Source organism: Oreochromis niloticus, linkage group LG2 (genome assembly GCF_001858045.2).
Source record: "Oreochromis niloticus isolate F11D_XX linkage group LG2, O_niloticus_UMD_NMBU, whole genome shotgun sequence".
In the NCBI taxonomy this organism is placed as follows: domain Eukaryota; kingdom Metazoa; phylum Chordata; class Actinopteri; order Cichliformes; family Cichlidae; genus Oreochromis; species Oreochromis niloticus.
This window is the reverse complement of record NC_031966.2, coordinates 1,975,551-1,990,968: the sequence shown is the minus strand read 5'-3', so window position 1 is coordinate 1,990,968 and position 15,418 is coordinate 1,975,551. Positions and strand designations below refer to the sequence as shown.

The following is a 15,418-nucleotide window of genomic DNA, read 5'->3' as shown; positions in this document are numbered from 1 at the left end:
GAATCTAGATTCTGGAGCCTAAATTGATCAGTGTTGAGCCTCTCAGATTTCTCATAGTCTCAAATCACCTGCACTGGCTCACTGTAGCTGCTGCCTTTGAGAAGAAACTTTAACCTCCCAGGACCTGACGTCCACATATGGACATCACATTTTGGGTTGTCTAGACCAAAATACCAAATTTTGATCTACAAAGGCCTGATATCCACTTATGAGGACATTATACTGCCGCTGTTCTATTAAAATTTAAAATTAATGTCCTCATATGTGGATCTCATTTTTCTCAGAAACTAAAATCAGGTAAAAGAAAAAAAAAATCTGGTAATTCTTTGTGGGAGGAAGCCCGCAGAAAGAATAAATAGGAGTGAGGGACAGATTAGAATGAATATACAGATAAATTGGAAATAAAAGTCATTCATTCCATCAACCTAAATGCATTCAAACATGCCAGTTTACCAGGAAAGCCCTGAAATACAGCCTTGCAGTGAGGGATCTGGGAACAGTAACTGGGCTCACCCTCCTGTTGTCTGAGCCCTGGGTGACTGTGGAGGGGGAGCTCTCAGGGGGGAGGTCGGGGACTGGATGTCCTGGTCTCCTTGGCTGACCTAGTTTCAGGCCACATGTTGTTTTTGCTGTTGTCTCTCTCTCCCGTCTCTCCTCTGTCTGCCTGGGCGGAGCTCAGCTGGGCTCCCGCCCTTGGCCCACACACCTGTTGTAATCATCCACCTGCTGTGAATTTGCCTGATTGCCTGAGCTGCTATTTAAGAATGTGACTCAGAATGCTTCTTCGCGGGACCGTTCAGTAACACTCATCAGTACAGCTCTGCTAACCTCTGTGAAGTTCTAGTCTGTTCTGTGTTTCTTTGTATATAGATTCCTGAACTCGTCCCCGTTTCTTTACCTGTTCCCCTGAGTCTGGCAGTGAAGCGTGGAGAGAACGTGAGTGCCGAAGAGGAGTGTGATTTGGACCTGTTTCCCCTCCATCCCTGGAAATCCCTGTCCGATTGTAAATAAACTTGTGACTTTCATTCTAAATTCAGCTGGTCTGCGCCCGAGCCCGTTCCACCTGCGTGAGACTGGATCTGAATTCAGAGTGCGAAAGCAGCTCATGCAGACATAAACAGGTGGTGGGAAGTGACAACATGATGATGTGAAGGTCGTGAACCATAGTATGGCTGAACACAGAGTGATAGAGACCACATCTGACCCCAGATCCATCCCCTCCCGGGCGGGAACCCTACATACAAGAGAGAGGGACAATGGATAGGGAATATGCACTGACCTAACTATCATAAAGCCAGAAAATGCACTTTCACCAAATATTAGAGAAAACTCCAGTTCATTCACTTGTTAAATTGGTGGAGTTATAGTTGGAATAAACAAGATCAGGATCCACAGAAAACTTCAATTAAACAACTGAGGATGCTACATAGGAAAGCTCAATCTGTCTTCCCTATTGCGGATGTGTTTTGGGGTTTGACACCTTTAAAACTGGAGTGTTATATAAAAATCTGTAATTATTCATTCTGAATGATTCTTAGACATCACAATAGTTTATCTCAACTAATTAACATCACTGTGGTATACTTTGGTAAGAGGTAGCTGAAGTTGTTTTACATGAATCCAGTGTCGCATGTGAAAATAGTCTATTTAAGCAGACACATACTTGAGGCATCATTCCCTGGAGGAAAACATTCAAGTCTAAAGCTCAGTGAAGACTGCTTCATAAGACTGAATAATTGGTTAAGCCTCCGTCATTCTTGCTGTGAGAGCCTCCACACAAACACACACACAGGCAGACTGTTTGATGTTTTGCTTTCCTGATGTATTTAGAAATTCAGCTTTCAATTTCAAACAGTGCCACTTCAATATGCAACCAATTTCTGGGTGCAGCCCCCCATGCTTGATAACCCACTGCACTCTTTAAAGCTTAAATCATCAACATACATATGGAAAAGGCTAAATGCAAATTTGTTGTCTGACCTACATTTGGCTTTGTTCCCTCCAGCACTTGAATGATTTAAAGGTTCCTTTTGGGATATTTACAACAATCTCAGAATTATATGTGATGCAGCAAAGAAATGTCTTTATTTGTAAACTGATTATTGATATTAGCATGTGATTGTGTAAGAAAGAAGTAAACTATATGACAGAGGCAAGACCTTTTAGGACCAGTTTGTGTAAACTAAACATCACAGTGGCTGAGATGGTTGAAATTTACATACGAAACTAGACGTATGATCAGAAACTTACTGCAATGAACATAGATAAGGGGATCTAGATATCCAGAGACATATAATTCATACTCTGATGGATGCATCGGAGAGCAATTTGGGGTTAGAATCTTGCCCAAGGATGTTTGGCATGCAGACTGGGGGAAGCCAGGAATCAAACCACCAACCTTACGATCAGTAGATGACCTGCTCTACCGTCGTAGCTACAGCCACCCCTGAATAGTGAATAAGAATTATAGTGAATAGTTATAATCGCTGTAATTGCTTTATAATTGTAGTGAGCAAAAGCCACCGAGTAACTGCTAAGGGCCTCTATACTACTCGTGCAAACTTTTCAGGAGCCCAGAGTAAACAGGACAAGAGGGTCAATATCTATGGAACGCCAGGACTGCCATAATGAATTAATTAAATACACAATTAAATGTAGCAATAATTAATTAAAACTGGAAATAATTAATTACATAAATATTTACGACACATGTAATTAATTAATTATTGCCACATTTAATTAATTATTTAATGGTGTATTTAATTCATTTTGGCACAGTTGACTCCTTCAGGTCTCACCATGAAATAATTTTATCTGTCAACCTCACCCATCAAACCCAGGGGGCGGGGTTAACGCTGATCGAGTCAAAACCATTGCTTTGGCCTGGTGGCCATTGTTTTTAGTACACAACAACCGGCATGTGGAAACTAACAGAACTGAACTTTGAAAAAGCCTGTTTGTGTGTCACCAAATACAGTTTTAATTAATCTTCATATGTCTGGTCGGTTTGTCAAGATACAGCGTCTTTGCAAAAGTGCTTCGATGATTTCGGAGATGTCTGCCCAGTCTCACGGCAAAGCGTGGGATAGACCCGCTCGCCTCGCAAGCAATCAAGCTGTTATTACCACCGACAAAGCGCAGGCCCCGGTACACAGCTGTAATAACCCCCGCTGACACTGACTTCTTTTACTGAGGTTATATTTATCGGGGTTTTATTTCCTGATGTTCTTATGTGTTCTACGTGTTTCAGTCGCCAATTCTGAATTATAACTAACATTAAAAACACGTTTAAGGAGGAGAGAGAGCAAATAAATTTGATTAAGAGCTGATCTTTGTTTTTGTGTTCAGTAATCAGCGTGACCTGCGTATAAACGCATAAAAGAGATAACGTTGGTGTTTCTGTCATGTAGTAACTGCTGGCTTTAACAAAGGTTGTTCGACACTATAAAACACATACAGACTTCATGATGTTCGGCTAATATTTTTATTGTGAATATTAATCATGAGGGTAAATGGCCCTGTACACCACGGAGCGAGGTCAGCATCTCCACGATATCTTCAGCTCTCTGAGTTAACACAGAGTTTCCCAGCTGATTATCTAACTGTCATCTACGAATATGTCACGGGTCATATCAATATGATTTTACAGAAAATCATCCTTATCACTGCCAACTATTCCAGAGACGTGAAAATCTACAGCATAAAGAGCAACAAAAAAATATAGCAGTCTAACGCAACACTGTAACAGAGACGAACCGTCAGTTTGTCGCAGATCAAAGTGGAATGAAAGTGATTGGTTGAACAGGTGTTCGTGATCTGTGTTTTCTGCATTTTCATCAGCGTAAGAGACTCAGCAGCAGATTAGACTAACAGTTATACATTTAATAAATCACCAAATGAATACACTATCGAACCTGTTCCGACAATTAGAGTTTGTATTCCCTCAGCTGCAGACTCGCTGCTGTTTAAATGTTTGAGAGGAAGATTAGATAGAAACAAACGTCAAACATAGACTCAGTGTATGTACACATGTGATATGAGGCCACAACGTATAATGGCTGTGTCCTGTTTTAAGATCATATATGTAAAATTGTTGTCTGACCTGCGTCGATCCAGCCGCTCAGTGTACGTGGTTACCATGGTTACTGCATAAGCAGCTGTAATGTAACAGCTGGCACAGCAGAAACCTACCTGCAGCATGGGTATTTATGTTTTTCATTGCAAAAGAACTGTCTGAATGGTTAACTGAAGTTAACTTGGATCAATTATAGTTAAGGAGTATCACAGATAACACCCACGGAGCTGTGTGACTGTTCACCACTACACTGAAATAAGTAGGCTATTACTGAAATACACGTGCTATATCATAAACCATGATATAAATAGGGAGGTCCTACTAACATGTTTAGTTTTAAAGGACACCTTCCTGCCTTTAGTCTCATTCATGAGCTGTATTAGTTTTCTTCTAACATCCAGAAGTCTGCACGATGTGTTTCATAGTTTGTAACAAGCCTTTCACAGTTAAACATAACATGACCGAAAAAGCAAAAAAAGAGAAAAAAAAAATCACAAAAATTATATGTTAACCTCATTTATTTTTAGTTAAGTAAACTCTAAAAATTCTAACAGACAGCTGGTGCTTAGAATACAGTTGAATAACTATTAAAAAACAGATGATGTAATATTTCTGTCCAGGTTGCAGTCTTCATGATGAACATGCTGGTGGAAATGCGCCTTCTCTTTCCTCTTTGTATAGAAACATTTTAAAAGTCAGTTTAATCTCAAAATTCACTGTTAAATCCAAAACACACCAGATAAAGAAAAGCGAATGGTTCAGTCTAACACATGTGCCAGTGAACCATTAAACGTCTGTAAAACTCTGCAGTTATGAAACGTAACTTTAACCTCAGCCAAACAGATTTGCTCAGTTGTAAATAAAACAGCGAAGTAAACGTGACCCGACAGACAGAACCTGAGTGAATTAAGTCCAGTGTTTAACCACTGAGAGCTAAAACTCAGGTGAGGTTTCAAAGCTGTGTTGGCCGCTGATAAAGTGGGTTCGCCTATAAAGTGCTCTGTAGGGAAACAAGCTCCAGCAGCTCTGCGCTCGGGAAAAAAAACTATATTTACTTATCTTGTGCAAAAAAAGGCGCCGACATTGCATTATATCGAGCACCGGCTGCCCAGTTAAACTGTGACTATCACCAGGTAACGTGGACGTGTTTCTTGAATTAGCAGCAGGTGTTAAACAACCGCTGACAGGTGAGGATGCAGCATGCATGCAGGTAAACTGAGGGCCTGTTAAGCTGATCGCTGGTGTCGTGAGAAACATGTCAGCTCGTTCTTTGTTACAGAAGCACAGAGACACAAGACCAGGCGGAAAGAGACGATCGTTCGGTGAAAATGAGAATCTGCGAATGCAACATGTGGAACACGGAGAGTGGAATATGTAAACAAACCGGTTAACGTAACCCCCCCTCCAAAACAAACAAATACACATAAAATAAACAGTTAAGCTGGAACACCGGGGCTGTGAGCTCGGTACACTCAGCTGACTGTTAGCAGAGCGAGTGACATCTCTGAAAACATCTGAGCACTTTTACAAACATGTTCTATGTTGACAACCTGACCAGACATGTGAAGATTACGCTGCGATATTCGCGACTAAAACACTATTAAATGTGTAGTTGGTGACAGAAAAACGGGGTATTAAAACTACACCACCACCATTGCTGCCTGTGATTTGAAATGCATTCTGGGATACCTGGCTGCCCCAAGTCTACACAAGCAATCGATTATCTAGGATCGACCTGTCTTGACTTACTTTGCATGGCAACCAATCAAATGTTAGAGAAGCTGCATGGCAGCGTTAACCCCGCCCACTTAGTTTGATGGGTGAGGCTGACAGATAAAATTATTTCAAGGAGAGAGATGAAGGGGACAAAAGTGCCAAAATGAATTAAATAATTAATTAAATGTGTTATTAATTAATTACATGTGTTGTAAATATTTATGTAATTAATTATTTCTGATTTTAATTAAGTATTGCCACATTTAATTAATTAATGGTGTATTTAATTAATTCATTATGGCAGTCCTGGTGTTCCATAAATATCAGCCAGGATACATTAAAGTTTATTATTTTAAATGAAAACACAAAAGGTTTGCAATAGGCCTAAAACATCATAATAAAAAGGTCACTAACAACCACAATATACTCTTATTGGTGCAACCGGCCAGCAATGCAACTATCACCTGAGGGCTTGCTCTCCCCCGGCGGCCCCAGATGCTCGTTGCTTTAAAAGAAACAAGTCCACCCCAAATAAATACGAGCCCAACAGAACACTTATCACATGCACTAAGTGTTTTAGTTCAGGCAATAATTGGTAGCACTACAATCACTTTTAATGAAACTTAATCACAGCAAATCCACACAGAGCACCTCTACGACACCTAATCTCCCTAAGGTAAGAACCCAGCTCAGGGATTGCACATTGCCCGACTAATATTGCACCAGCCCAGTAGAGATGAAAACAAACCCAGAATAAAAAAAAAAAATCAGTTTTAAAAGGTGACCCTACACTAAAACCAACTTGGAAGAAAAATGCAACGAAAAGGAGAAGGAGGAAAAGACAGTAGTCAGCTGGAGGACAGGCTGCACATGTGAACTGGTCACTATGTTTGCTGCACAACTTACTTGTGTTCTTCTAAAATCACTTCTTAAATCTCTGCTGTAAAGATGTAACCCCAGTATGTGTGAATGGCTACTCAATCATCTCAGGCTCTTCACCTTCACAGCCACTCACCAGTACAAATGAGTGAAGAAGAGCACCTGCTGCTACTTCCTCTTTTATACCCTCCCTTAGGTCCCCTGCGTCCTAAAGCCTTCCCCATTACAATTGCCCCTGCTTTGAAAGGTGACCACTTACTGCCAGGGCCTAAATACATTTTGGGGCAAAACCTTATAAACAAAAGATGTCTGTGAGTCACTATTAGAAAGAGCAACAGTCTGATTTACTGACCGTGGGAGATTAAAGGGGTTAGAATACTTTCCTGCTGTACTTCTTTTAGGCCGCCCCTGAACTCTCCCTGAGTCCTGACACATTCTCCCTATTATCAACCCCACTTTCCTGCTACTTTCCTGCTACTTCCTCCCTTGGGTCCCCTGGGTCCTAAAGTCTTCCCCATTACATAATGTTGAATGAATATTTTTATATCTGTAATTGCTTTTCAGGCTTTTTTGTTGGCAACTACACAACAAAGGGAGGCCACACAGATCCTGGTTCACCAAATCCTGGTTCAACCCAGGGGCATTGTTCAAGGGTGGAGATTAAGTATGTACACAGTGACATTTACAGATATTTTAATGGTATCAGCCAAAATTAAAAATAAGGCAAAACAAAGAGTTAAGGTTGTGATTCGCTCCCACCGGGCACACCCTTTAATTCTAGGGACGGATTGACCTGGGTTTGAAAAACTGGTAGGGCAATGTGTGGGGTGTGCTCATGACTGATAGGGACCTGTTGTATCTGTGCTGCACTCAGTGGTGACTTGAGGTCATCTGACAGTGAGACCTGGGAGGGTGCTGTTTAGGCAAACAGCAGAGGGACTGATAACTGTGTTGATTTTGTAGGGGCTGATGAAGTGTGGAGCCAGTTTCCTAGAAACAGACATTAGAGGAATGTCTTTTACAGATAACTAAACCTTTTGGCCCTGATGATAGTGAGGGGTCAGAGTCTGATGACGATTGGCCAGTGTCTGGTTCTGCGCCACAGTGAGGAGCATAGACCTGTCTCCGTACCTGACAACATCTGTACAGCTGTTGGTGCACTGAAGGCACAGCTAGTTCCTCTTACAAGGCTGGTTAAGCCTAGCCTAGAAAAACCTCAAAAAGGTAACGGAAGAATTTAAAAAGTTGTGAGTGTATTCTACCCAGGGTAGCAATTATACCGACTTGCTAACAATACAAGTGGATTACACAACAAAGGGAGGCCTCTAGTTCTTGATTCAGTTCCTCGATTTAGGCGTTTGTCTGGGGATGTCTTATGTTACGACCCGGCTCAAAAGCTGCAACATAAAAAAGGAGACGAATACCAGAGTGTTAGTGAGAAGAGGTTTTATCTTAAAACGGCATAGCAGGTTGGCTAAAATGGCTGGTGCCACCAAGGCAAAGACTAGTGAGCTTCTTGAAAGCCCGCCTCAGGTATGCTTTTATCCACACCTGACTAGGTGTGGCCAATTAGCAACAGCTGAACACACTGAGGAGATTAGGGGCTGCAGAGGGGTGTAACAATGGAACCAAGAACTAAGGGAAGCTTTGGCTTCAAGCACCCCCCACGCAGATTTTCTAAATGAGCTGCATAGGAAATCTAACCAATACGACATGAAACCAGAGCATACGAGGCAAGAGCTACTGTTACTTCTGGAGCACACCATGCAGGCAGCTATGTACTCCATAACATTCTTCATTATACACGGCCACCAGCGATATCGCTGAAGGAATTGACTTGTTCTGCTTATCCAGGTGAACCTAGCATTGTGGGCCCAGTGAAGGAGAGCCAGGGGCTGGATTGGGCATTGCCAGGATCTGGGTCAGACTGCAACCCTTGTTAGATTTCATGATCAATCTCTCTGGTCAACATTCCCAGTATGCAGGTGGTATGCAGGGTGTTCACTGGCTCTAGATCTTCCCCTGGAGAAAACTGACAAGAAAAAGCATCTGGTTTCACAATTTTTGCTCCAGGATGGTACGTTCTAGTCAAAAGAGAACACCCACCTTGCTAGAGTAAGACAAGTTCTTGTAATCAGTCCATACTGTAAAGGGTTGTTCAGCCCTCTCCAGCCAGTGTCACTGCCCCTGTAGGGCCAACTTCACTGCTAGCAGCTCATGGTCCTTGAGATCATAATTCTGCTCAGTGGGAGTTAAAGGCTGGGAAAATAAGGTGCAGGGCCAAAGCTCACTGCTCCCCTGGGGTCTGAGGCATCAACCTCTGCTATAAACTGTTTAGGATTAGCTTGAATTAGGTTGGACACTAACATAAAGAGTTCCTTTAAGCAGTGAAAGGTCTCATGTGCCTCTGTAGACCAAGAAACAGGTGAGTTTAGTGACTAGGGACCTGGCTGTAATTGTGGATGAACCTCCAGTAAAGGTTGACGAATCCTGCGGAGCTCTGAAGATGCTTTCATCTGCCCACCCTTAAACACATGTCCAAGAAAAGTTAACAAGAAGACATGAAACTCACAGTTCAGCACTTTAATGTACAGTCAAAGCAAAGTTGTCTAGGAGCCTCTAGAGGCTTTTGTGTGTGTGTGTGCTTTGATGACATATTGATCTTAATTAACATAGTTACAACGTGCGCAAAGATACTCAGGAAATCTCTTAAAACATCATTCACCAGGGCTTTAGTTAGTGCAAAAGGCATGAATAAATATTTATTATATTATATTATATTATATTATAATATTATTATATATTATTTATTCCATATTATATTATAATATATATTAATAAATATTTAAAAAAAGATATGATGAGTGGAAGACAGCCTGTAACACCCAGAAGTGTCATTGTAAGCTTTGAGACATGAGCAGAAAATCAAGAGAACACAAACCACTAACCAAGGAATATTAACAAAGCTCAAAAACACATCAACACTGGATCCATGGTCACCTGTCAGGACCGTGACAAGAAGAGTGTTTAGGCTGTCTTCCACTCATCTCCTTGATGTATCCTGACTAAGTGGTAGGCATTTTGAAGATAGAGTTTTGTAAATATGGTGGTGCCATGGAGGGGTTTGAAGGTTGAACTGGTTAGGTGTCAGACTCATTGGTATTGGTGATCAGCTACTCTTCCTTTCAGGGCGATTCTGGGGCTGGTACCTGCCTCTCTTCTCCTGCTCCTCATCCTTGAAAACTTCCCCTCCATCTTCCATGCTTCACCGATCCCCACGGAGCTCACCACTTCCCCCGCCGCATTCCTTCTCCTTCTAACCTAAAAATTTGCACTGGTCAACACCCATAATCTTTATGTTAAAATATTCACTGACATTCCTTTTTTTTCAGTATATAAAAGTTTCCTCACCATATTTAAGGCCATCACCTTCCTATCTTAATTTTTTTAATATACTTTCCCCCCAGACAGACATATTAAGATGTCGTCCCCTACCTCAGTCTGATTTCCTTGACGACAAACTCAGGTTGTCAACTACCTGTTCACACATTTCCTTTTTTAAGGGTCTCAGCTGCCTTTTATCAAATTTCCTTGACAATAATTTAAGACAGGGGTGTCCAACTCCAGTCCTCGAGGTGTCCTGCAGGTTTTAGATGTGTCTTTGTTCTAACACATGTAACGCGGTAAAGGACCAGGGCGCCTGACTGTGGCTTCATAGAAAATGAGCAACCAGAAGTAGCTTCGACTATGGAGCCTGAGTGTGTGAATAAAACACAGGAAACCAAAATAGAGCTCAAAAAATATATATATATTATGTATGTTATGAAAAATATATAGACAGATGTACAAAACAATATATAACCATATATATCACAAACAAAAATAATGTTGACAATACAAAACAGCTTATTAAGTTCCAAAAGGAGGTGGGATGAGGTTTAGTCCGGTATGAGAAATATAGTTTTGTTCCATTGACCTGTGAGAGGTCATGTGTCAACAGTTCGATTCAATCCATAGGATTACAAGTCCTACCGCAATGCAGCGGTGGTTGGGTGGCTCGCCATCCCGCGCTGATCAGGGCTGATCGCGGGGAAAAAAACCCTGACCTAAACAAGGTCAAAAACATATATTATCATTCACAGAAGAAAATGAAACAGCATTCTACTGCTGTGACAAAATAAATACATAAATCCATAAATAACAAAGTCAAGTAATTAATGCCATGTTTCATACAACAATCAATAAACCAATAGTCGTCATCTCGTATTTTGAATATCATTCAAAATACTATTATAGAAAAACATTCTCATGGGTCCCATCAAAGTATATCAGCAATAAAGCTAATAAACATTATCCAAAGTTAATCAAATATATTTACAAAACTCATTTAATCACAGGTGTTGCGCAACAGATTCAATAATCTAAATGGAATTTAACTCAATGCAAAAGTCTCATAGGCCGCTTTGGCATTTAATCAGAAAAGTAACAAAAAACAAAACTACAAAATTCAAATCACTCGTTTAACTCTTGATACGTTAATTCAACATCCGGCCATAGTGGAATAAACAAAAACAACAATATTCAATAAATAAAACTAGTAATTGCACTTACTGTCACTAGCTTAGCATTAGCTTACCGGCGTTTTAGAATGCGTGACCGCGGCTCCGCATTTTCATTCATTGTGACCAAACAAAACAAACAAATAACTCACCGTTGAGTCGATTGTGAGGTGGTGTAAAGATAAATGAATCGGCTGGGTTATTGCACGCTGTCAACTAGTATGTAGTGTAATTTTTCGATATCTGACAAGTACGCCAACCACAGGGACAACAGCAGCCAGAGGAGCAGGGAACATGCAGCTGATTGACCCGGAACTTATACAGGGTTCATTCCCGCCACAATAAAGGGACTGGCGGAAGTGGGGTCAGAAGTTACCGTGGTTACACTCTCCTCCCCCAATCCCATGGACGTCCTCGTACATGGACTAGGCTGGCAGCGAATGACTGGTTGGCTGAGGTGTGAAGGCATCGTCTCCTCTTCTTCATCGTCTTGAAGAGCGAAGGAGAAGACAGAACTTAACCCATGCAGAAAGGTCTGAACGCTCTTTAACAGAGGCTTACCAGGCTTGATGTACTGCAGCCGATCAGGAGGATTCCTAGTGCGGGTTGAGTGCCTCAAGGGTGGTTCTGCCTCAGAGGCTCTGATTCAGTAGGTGATTGTTGTGACAAGTTATTGCTGGATGCTTCTGGAGTAACTGGATCAGAAGATAGACTTTCTTCATAGTGAGAAGTTTCTGCAAGATCAACTGGCTCAAAGCCAGCTTCCAAAGTTTCGTTATCAATAACTTGTTCCTCTTCAACAGGTACAGGTATAGGTTCCTCTGAGAGAATAGCGTTCTCTTCCTCTGTAGCCAATACTACAGAGACATCTGGCTGGTTGATAACTGGAACAGGCTGCGAAGTATTGGGTAAGTCAATGGTTGTTGTGAAGGTGACAGGATCAGCAGAGAAAGGAACAGGTAGGTATGAGATGAGTTCCTCTTCGTCATTGTCATCATCATCATCAGCATGTACAGGAGACAGGTAAGACAGGCATTATTCTCTTTTGCTTAGCAAGCATTTCCTTTTCAGAAGATGATAAATACCCACAGGGCAGTAGGAGGTCTCGATGTAAAGTTCTCAGGGGCTTGTCTTGGCCTTCGGGTCGAACTGTATACACAGGAAGATTGCCGGCTTTCTTCACTACAATGTACACAGATGACTCCCATTTATCTGCAAGCTTGTGTTTGCCTCTTACCCGCACGTTCCTCACAAGAACTCTGTCTCCAACATTCAGCTGTGACGCAGTGACATTTTTATCAAATTCTGTTTTTATTACATTTCGATGGCCAGCTTATAACTTTCTTCCAGGTGGGACTTTAGTTTTTCCACATATTGTGTGTGGGATGTTGATCCTTCTTTGGCAAGTGGTAATCCAAAGGCTAAGTCCACTGGTAAGCGAGGTTGGCGGCCAAACATAAGCTCATATGGTGAGAAACCTGTAACATCATTTCTTGTGCAATTGTATGCATATACCAGAGGTTTTACGAAATCTTTCCAATGAGATTTCTGTTGAGCTGTCAGTGTTCCTAGCATATCCAGTGATGTTCAGTTAAATCGTTCAACAGGATTGCTTCTTGGATGGTATGGAGTGGTTCTTATTTTGTGGATCCCAGCCATCTCACAAAGCTCTCGGATAATTCTGGATTCAAAGTCAGGGCCTTGGTCACTGTGCAAACGTTCTGGGATACCATAATGCACAAGAAAGTTGTCCCATAAACATTTGGCAACAGTCCTGGCTTTCTGGTTGGGTGTTGGCACAGCAATGGCATATTTTGTGAAATGGTCGGTTGTGACAAGTATGTCTTTGACTCCACGATCTGGTTCCACAGAGAGAAAGTCCATACACACCAGTTCCATGGGATGAGAGGTTTTGATATTGACCAGAGGTGCGGCTCGTTCAGACGGAGATTTGCGTCTCACGCATCTTTCGCAGTGTCTTATTTTATTGACCACATCACTAGTCATCTTAGGCCAATAAAACCGGGAACAGACCAAGTCCAGCGTTCTGTCAATTCCCATGTGACCCATTTGATCATGAAGTTGGTGTAGTACAACTGGTCGATATTCCTCGGGTAGCACTAGCTGGTATGTGAAGTTACTTCCCACTTGTCTCTTCCTGACGAGAAGGGTGTTATGGAGCTCCAGTTTATTTACTTCTCGCAGTAATAGAGGTAGCTCGGGAAGTTCTTCCCTTAGCAATGGCGGTGGTGACTCTCCTCGCTCAACCTGAGCTATGCCATGCCGAATGACAGGGTCAAGGCGTTGTTTGGCTGCAAGGTCAGCTGTTGAGATTTGGGGGAGTACCATGGAGGCGAACTGGATGTCGTCCGTGAAACTGTCAGGCAGACTGTTGACATTGACAGACATGGATAACACCAGAACAAGATCAGGATCAGTGCTTGAACTGTACACCAGATGACGGTCACAAACTGCTTTGATGGTATGCTGGTCAATAGAAACATAATCTGGTTCACTGAGATGTTGCCATGCAAATCTCCAGATTCGCTCACGTTCTTTCTGTGACAGAGGATCATCAGACAGTTCACCATGAGGTCGGCGAGACAAACCATCAGCATCAGAGTTCTGCTTTCCAGCTCTGTAAATTAATTTGAAGGTGAAAGTGGACAAAGCTGAAAGCCATCTGTAACCGGTAGCGTTAAGTTTTGCTGATGATAAGAGGTATGTTAATGGGTTGCTGTCTCTCACAACTGTAAACTGAGCACCATAAAGATAGTCGTGGAACAGCACCGCACCAAGACCTGTGGCACTGGCATCAGTGTGGAGTGTGTATGGTTTTCTGGGATCAGCAAATGCCAGAACTGGGGCAGAAGTAAGTTTGTCAATTATGGACTCAAAAGCTTGTTGACACATTTGCGTCCATCGTCCTCCAAATGGCTCTTTGGGGTTGAGGTAATTCTCTGGCTTTACAACTGGTCTGAGTTTCTTCTGGGAAGGTGGATAACCAGCAGTGAGATCGTGCAACGGCTTGACAATGGCTGAATATCCCTGGACAAAACGTCTGTAGTACCCAGCAAAACCAAGGAAAGATCTTAATTCCTTTAGGTTTTTCGGCACTGGCCAAGAAGCGAGTGTAGAAATCTTGTCCGGATCAGTTTCAACACCAGCCTGGGACACTACATGGCCCAGATATTTCACAGATGTCTGGAAGAACATGCATTTCTCAAGTGAAAGCTTCAAGCCAAAATCTTTGAGTCTGGTGAGAACTTTCATCAGGCGAGTTTCATGTTCCTCAAGAGTTGGTGCAAAAACAATGAGATCGTCAATGAAAACCAGGACTTCTTTCAGATTTAATTCTCCCATGCATTTTTCCATCAGCCGTTGGAATGTGCTTGGTGCATTGGTAATCCCCTGTGGCATCCGATTAAATTCCCAAAATCCTAATGGGCAGACAAAGGCAGTCTTTGCTTTATCCTTCTCCTCCATTTCAATTTGGTAGTAACCCGACTTGAGGTCTAGCACCGTGAACCACTTGGATCCTGCAAGTGCGGAGAAGGTGTCTTCCAGTTTGGGCAGAGCATAAGCATCTTTGATTGTTTGCAGATTGAGTTTGCAGTAGTCAATACAAAGACGTACACTGCCGTTCTTTTTACGTACAACCACAATTGGAGAGGCAAATGGTGAGTCGGATTCTCTGATAACTCCGGAGTCAAGAAGTTCTTGCAGGTGTTTCCTTACAGCATCAAGATCTTGAGGATGAATTGGTCATGGTCTTTGCTTGAAAGGGGTTGGATCGGACAATTTGATTTGGTGTTTAACTTTGTCGGTCCTGCCGAAATCCAAATCGTGTTTGGCAAATACTTCAGGAATACTGTTGAGCTTTTGAACAATGCGTTCTTTCCAGTCTGGAGTTAAAGGGGAATCTCCAAAGTTGTATTGTGGTTGAGATGGAGGTAACGACTCTGTAGACTGGTCTGAATACTGGATGTGTTGCTCCTTGGAAATGACTTCCTGGAAGGCGCTGATTTCTGCAATAATAGCTCGAGCTGGAATGTGGATTTCATGGTCAGACTCATTACTCACTACAACAGGCAGAAAACATGGCCGACGTAAGTCCACCAGGCAGAGAACTGGAGGTGGGGTGTTCCAGAATAACTGCTTTCTCCCCTTGGAATGGCCTTGTGACCAG

The 15,418-nt window shown here is 42.2% G+C and overlaps 1 long non-coding RNA gene across 1 annotated transcript; it reads left to right on the top strand.

Moving 5' to 3' along the window:
* Nucleotides 1–796: 796 nt before the first annotated feature.
* LOC112842492 (uncharacterized) lies at nt 797–1,560 on the top strand. The gene is made up of 2 exons (XR_003214276.1): nt 797–936; nt 1,038–1,560. It is a non-coding gene; the product is annotated as an uncharacterized LOC112842492 (long non-coding RNA).
* The last annotated feature ends 13,858 nt before the right edge of the window (nt 1,561–15,418 follow it).